We start from the raw sequence: 7,354 nt of genomic DNA on the forward strand, positions 1-7,354 counted from the left end.
TCCTCTTCTCTGCACATTGTTCCATTGTCAGAAGGTTGGTAAAAAAAATTCCCATCTTCTATTTTTGCATAGTTGAAACTGGAAATTGTATGATTTTTTTCCAGATACTTTTCTATTTTATTTTGTTGATCAATGGCATATAGTTGATGCATAGTAATTTTTTTATGCCGATCTCACTCTTGCACATGTTTATCCTATAAATTTATGTATTATTACTAGTTGCACATGTCGTTTTTTTTTTTTTCTTTTTCCAATCTCAAATGTGTTGCACATCTCACTCTTGCACATGTCGTTTATCCCATAGATTTATGTATTATAAGATTCAAATGCTTAATAGTAAGAGACTTGATTAGATTTATGTATTAAAAGACTCGGTTAGACTAATCGCACATGTAGTTTTTTTTTTTTTTTTTTTGCCGATCTCATTCTTGGACATGTCGTTTATCCATTATAAGACATATGTTTTGTGCAACACATGCATGTTTAATAGTATCCCTAAAAAAAAAAATGCATGTTTAATAGTGAGAGACTTGGTTCGAACAACACATGCATTATCTCTATCTTTATGTAATTTTTAAATAAAAAATATACTTTTATGTAGTTTTATCCAACAAGCTAATGATCACTTACTTTTCCTTCAAAAAATAATCACTTACTTTAAAAAGTGGTTTTTATCACATTAAACATACATAAAATAGTTTTTATTTTTCATAAAATCTCTATAAAAAAACTTTAAATTATTGAATGCTCAAATCACGTATTTTTTAATTTGTAACAAATTGGTTTCCAAGTTATGATTCACTTTGAACTTCGATTTTATGGTTAGTTTGTTTTCAATTTTTTTTTAAATCACTTTGATAGTGTTTGTTTAGTATTTTTATTTTATATAAACAAGGTCTTAAGTGTAAGAGCTTCAGATGGGGAGCTAATATAATTTCTTTCAAAAATCTAGATTCTTTCAAATTAAATTCTCTCAAACAATTTTTTAAGCTTAAACAAACGCACCATCGATCTTTTTGAACTTAATGCCATTGTTTGTTCATGTTCATTGCAAGTGGAATGAACTTAATTTAAATTTTGATGTGCTGAATTTCTGAATTCCATGATATTTATTTAATTTAGGATGGATGAATCTTTGTCCTCAAATATGCCATCAAAATCAGTAAATGTGCCAGACACTTCTGATGCGTCTGAAGCACATAATCCTCCTTTGGAGTATCCAATAATTGAAGAAGTTTTTGATTGCAAGCTACGAATTGATGATGATTTGGCGGAGAATTATACAGTGTGGACACCACCAACTCCTGATAACCAACCAATGGATTCGCCAGAAAGATTCGACTGCAACCATAAGCGTAGAAAGTTGAGTAACGGTTTGGACAACCATCCACATATGGCCGGGGCAAAAAGTTCTAGATGTGCTATTTGGGGTTGTGACTCTGAATTGATGCGTGATGAATGCGGTTTTGATATTCTTCCTTGTGAGTGTGATTTCAAGATATGTGAAGATTGCTATATAGATGTAGTGGAATTAGGAGTTGGAATGTGCCCAGGATGCAAAGCGCCATATAATAAGAACACATAACTTGATGGAATTGCTGTGGATTATGAAATGAACTTTGGAGTTTAAAATTCCTTTTCCTTTTGAATTACCTTGTTTAGTTTGCTTGTGAATTTCGTTTTATAGTGAGACTTTGTCCAAGGAATATTAATAATTTGCTGATTTGAGTGTTATGTTTAAGAATCATTTGTTTTCTTCCATTCTCGTTTTGCATAGTTGTGTGAAATGGAATGGAATTATGCTATTGATGCAATGCACTTTTGATATAGTTGAAATCATCTTGTATAAATAACTGAATATCTTCAAAAAGAACTTATAGGAAATTAAAAAATTGAAATCATCTTGTAATACCCACAAAATTACCCGCAAAAAATACCCACAATGGGTAGGTAAAACCCCGCTTTTATGGGTCTGGGCACAGGTACGGGTAATACCCACAAAATTAAATGGGTATGGGCACGGGTAAGGGTATTATACTGCCCAGACCCACATATACATATTTATATAATATCATAAATTAATTTTTTTTTTATGTATAATTAATTAATTTATTTAGCTATTTAAGCCTAAACCTAAACTTAAACCAAACAACTACTTAATACAATAACAACTACATCATGCCGATGTATAATTTTTTAGGAATATTTCGGATGTTTTCTATTTGACTAAATACCACGGTTCATATTATTTTATGAGTTAATTTTAAAAAATTGGGATCGTAGTTTTATTTCATTTGTGATGTTTTTTTTGTTTTTCCATAGTTAAAGTGCGGGTAATGGGTGCGGGTATGTGTACTTAAGTACCCATAGGGTATGGGGAAGGGGACTAAAGTTGTTATCCACGAGGGCACGGGTACGGGTATTTTTTTTATAAATACGGGTATGGGGACGGGCATTGTAGTACCCTACCCATTGGGTACCCATTGCCATCCTTAGTAATAACTCAATAGCTTTTGCATAAGTTAAAATATGTTTTTTCACCTTAAATCACTTTAGGAATTTACTCGCCTAACATCTCCATAAGCAGCTATAAAAAGCTTCCATAAACTAGAAGCTAAATAAATATTCTATGCAGATTTAAATTTATTACAATGACAAAGAATGATGAATACTGTCACAACATAGGTGAAATCGTTATATGAAAAAATTCCTCGGTAAACCTTTTTTTTCTGTCATAACTTCCATAGAATTCCTTTATAGGATCAACATATTTGTGCATATTTCTGTATTTTAAAGAGTACATTGATAGATGACGTGAGACACAAGAAAAAGCCCAACATTTTGATACAACATTATCTGTACCTTAATAGATTAAGAAGTATTTCTTGAAGACGCACACTCCCATCGAAGCCGTGTATGGTTTTTCTAGAGCTTCGTCCTTCGATAGACTGAGAATGGCTGTATCCACTTGCTAAATCATGAAGCAGTATTAGCTGTCAATCTAATTCTTGAAACTTGTAGTATGATAAACATGAGACTTACCATTGCTTTGAGCTCTGCGCCCTTTAGGCTTTTCACTAAATGAAAGGATCCTCTATTTATTGTCAATCTTCATTAGGCCAAAATCTGAGGTGCAGCTATAGTGGTTGCATAAAACATTAGTTATGATGTCAATTTGATAAGGCTAAATATTAGACATGTTTTGAATGCCAAATGAGGAGGCTCATCAGTATGTAAATTTGTATATTAGTTATTGGTGGTTATGTTAGTAGTTATCAGGGATTGAACTGCAGACTTAAACTTCTTATAATTCTAAAATTTGTTTTTATCAGCAAATGTTAGTAAATTAGTGATTATGTTAGTTAACAAGGTTTGAACTTTGAACTATCGATCTCTTCGTCACCAACCGAGCTACATGTTTGGGACGGCCACAAATTTTCAAATTCCTGCACATACAAATGGATAAAGCTTCTGTTCTTGGAGAAGATATAAGGTACTTGAAGCAAACGAATAAAACTGTGGAACATGTTGTTATTGTGTAGAAAAACTCAACTTGGAATAAATTCTCAGCTGAGTTACCTTTGGAAATCTCAGAAGCTTCTTCTTCGGTATTGATTCAGTTAAGTTCGAATAAAATTTTCGGTCACATGCCAGAAGGTATAGGAAAATTGAAGAAACTAACTAGTCTTACTTTGTATAAGAACAATCTTTCTGGTGTTCTACCTGATTCTATAGGTTCTTGTGTTTCTTATAAACCTTGCTGGAAACTCTATTTCTGGTGTAATTTCAACTGGTATGGATTCTTTGCTTACCCTTAATTCATTGGATTTGTCTTTAAACAAGTTTTCTGATGAGATTCCATAAAATTTATCATCTCTTAGACTTGGCCTTCTAAATTCCTTACAGTTACCACTTAGACCAATTCAATGTTGGTAATTTTTTAGTCACTCTATTTTCACATTTGTTGAAATTTTGATCACAATAAATGTTTTTTTTAATCTATATATAGTTATTTTTGGTGCAAAAAAAAAATTATTTATTGCTTCAATGGTCAATCAAAACAAAACATAGTTGACGAGACCAAATTTAAGGGACAAAATCAGATCTTTATCTTTTATGGCACCTGCAGGGATAATCTCTCAAATGCATGCAAACAAAAAACATGTTGTTTTCAATCCACACTAGATTCTGGTCTGGACCATGCCCAAATCACGTGTCTGCGCATGTTTGCCGTCAAAATACACTTTGGATCAATCCCCAAAAAATCTCTACCCGTCCATCAGCGTTAAATTACTGTGTACCGAGCAAGTTGGATCGGTGATTAACTGAAACGAGATAGTCCACAACATTTAGGCATAAAATTTAGACACACACGTAAATTACTGTCGTTTTGATGCATATATATATATATATATATATATTTCTAGACCCATGCATGAAGCAGTTGCAGTGGAATTTACGTGTGGGTCCCAAAAGAAAACAAGGCAAAATCAATGTTGTATATCAACTATCTTTGTAGCAACAATATACTTTGCAGAAGGTGTGTTTGATATCCAACATGTATGAGTATCCGACACAACACAAATACAAATCATTATATTATTGATGTGGACATGTCCTTCTTACCGTTGAAACTTGATACTCTCTTTGTCACATACACACATTAACCTGAAACGATAATCAACTTCCCAATATTTGCAAATCCATCCTTAAGCCAAGCGTGAGCGAAATATAGATAGATACCCCAATTGCAGTGGTAGTAGTGTGTACTATTTATATTCCATCTACCACAATCGCATGTTTGTAAACTTTATTTCTAACACTCTCTAACATCTACTATTTTATTTGTGAAATCAGCATGAGTTTTATACATTGAAAATAAGTCTCGTTTAAAATGGTGAGATTAACAATGATTTCATCCAAAAAATGAGTATTGAATATAGTGTTATAGAGTGTTCCTCATCATCTATTTTATGACTATAGAGATAAAATAGTGAAATATTAATTATTTCGATATCATCTATACCTATATATAAATGAGAGATACATGATATTAGGGTAACTTTTTCACTTTTAAGTACAACATGTATATTCTAGAATGAGACAATACAATTTAGTATATTTTGGAGTATAACCGTAAATATATTTGCCTTTAAAAGTGTTTTATTGTCCACGGTACGTTATTCAAAAAGATAAGATTTTAAGTATATTTTTGTTATGTTGTTTTTTTTAGAATTTTTTTATTATATTGTAACCAAAAAAATGAAAAAGATAAGTATAATTTGTTACTCCCTCCATTATTTTTTAAGTGTCTTTTTAGAAAATTAACATCAAAATAGTGATGTGTATTTTTGCACGTTTTCTTTCTATTATGCCCTCATTTTAATCCACAATAAATTTCTATTTTTTTTGCACATACTTTATCTTTCCAATAAATTCAATAAGTTATATTTCTCACGTAACAAACAATTATCAGTTATTATCTTTTTCTCCAACAAATTCCTATTTTTTTACGCTCTCTCTCATACCAAACAATTGTTAATTTTCTAAATATTGTGCACATCTTTTTAATTATTTTAAGTCAATATAAAAATTATATTGATGAAATTTCTTCTTCATTGTCATCTTGTTCTTGTATATTGTCAAATGAGTCTTCAGCTATTGCTCCCTCTTCACCTCTCATCAGCAAATCCAACGAGTCTTCCATTTTTTCTTCCTTTTAAACATTCATAGAGTCTTTTATTTTTCTTCTCTCAAATCTGTTTTTTTACTTTGCAATTGAAATTTTTAACAATTGTTACTCATCTTATTTATAGAATTTTAACTCTTCTTGAAACCATTGTTTGTAGCAAAATTTTGTATAAATTTGAAGATAACAAGAAACAAACTTTGTTTAAAAAGAAAACCAAACTTTAGTTTTCCAAATAGATAGCATTAGTTAGTTTTATTGAAAAGGATAAAAGTAATTGACAAAGAGTATAATTGACAAATTGTACCTATAAAATACCAAAAAGATAGTTAAATATGAACGAAAAATTCACCCTAAAAAGACACTTAAAAAGGAACAGAGGGAGTACAATTTAAAATTAAAAAATATATAAACTTTAATTTTAATCAAATTCAAAATTTTGTAAAAAATATTATTCATAATCTTCTTCTTCTATATTATATATAAAGAAAATAGTCCCTTTTGCTCTTTTGGGCTGACTTTTTGTTATTGCAAAATTACCCTCAATTTTTAATGCAAATAATACATATAACAAATAGATAAGAGTAAATTCAAATATTAAAACAAAATGTAACAAATTGTATTTTCTGAATGAAATGTAACAAATTATATATATCCGACTTTTTCCTTATCATTTAAAAAAGATAATGGATGAGAGTTAATTCAAATATTAAAAAAAATGTAACAAACACAATATTTATTTTTATTACCTTACAAAATATATCGTGTAACAAACACGATATTAATATATGTCAAGTTTTTTTTCTTTATTCTTAAAAAAAGTGTAACAAACTTGATCAAATATATGTCACTATAAATATAATCAATGAGAAAATGATCGTTATTTTTTTTTATATACAGACAAACCAAAATACATCGAGTCGATAAATAATTTTGTTATATGCTTTGATAATAATTTTTAGATAAATCGATATACGAATAATTTTTATTAATATTTAAAAATTGTAATCAAGATTATACAAACAAATATAATAACATATACGCACGCGTTAGCGCAGTAAAAAAATGGATAGACGAACACGGTAGTGTCTGTCTTTCTCCTAGACCGCTAGAATCACAATAAAGAGAGTAGACAAATCTTGGTGTGTAACAAACAATTTTTTTAGGGGAGTATGTGTAACAAACATAAAACAAGATAAACAACTTATAGTCGTTTAATCAAAAAAGATAAACAACTTATTGTTTTTTTAAGAAGATAAACAACTTATTATCTCTTGCTTAATCCTCTTATCCAATAAATTTAAGCTTAATAGCAGTTTTCGTCCCCTAACTTTTACGAAGATGCGATTTGGCCCCCTAAAAAAAATTATAAAACGCCCCCTAAGTTTTGCAATTGTAGCAGTTTTAGCCCCCAAGGCAAAAAGAAAATAACATGGGGCACCTCACTTAGGGTGCCACGTCAGCGTAGACCAAGCCAAAATTGACATTGGGTGCCAAAACTGACACATGTGCAAAATTTAGGGGGCGATTTTGTAGTTTTTTTCTTAGGAGTTAAAACTGCTATTAAGCCATAAATTTATTTTTATCCTATCATCATATTTATCAAACCGCCACATCATTGTTTAGGGTTTACACCTGTATAAATATATAGAAGACTCCTCTACT

The sequence above is a fragment of the Medicago truncatula genome, chromosome 4 (genome assembly GCF_003473485.1).
Source record: "Medicago truncatula cultivar Jemalong A17 chromosome 4, MtrunA17r5.0-ANR, whole genome shotgun sequence".
Classification (NCBI taxonomy): Eukaryota; Viridiplantae; Streptophyta; class Magnoliopsida; order Fabales; family Fabaceae; genus Medicago; species Medicago truncatula.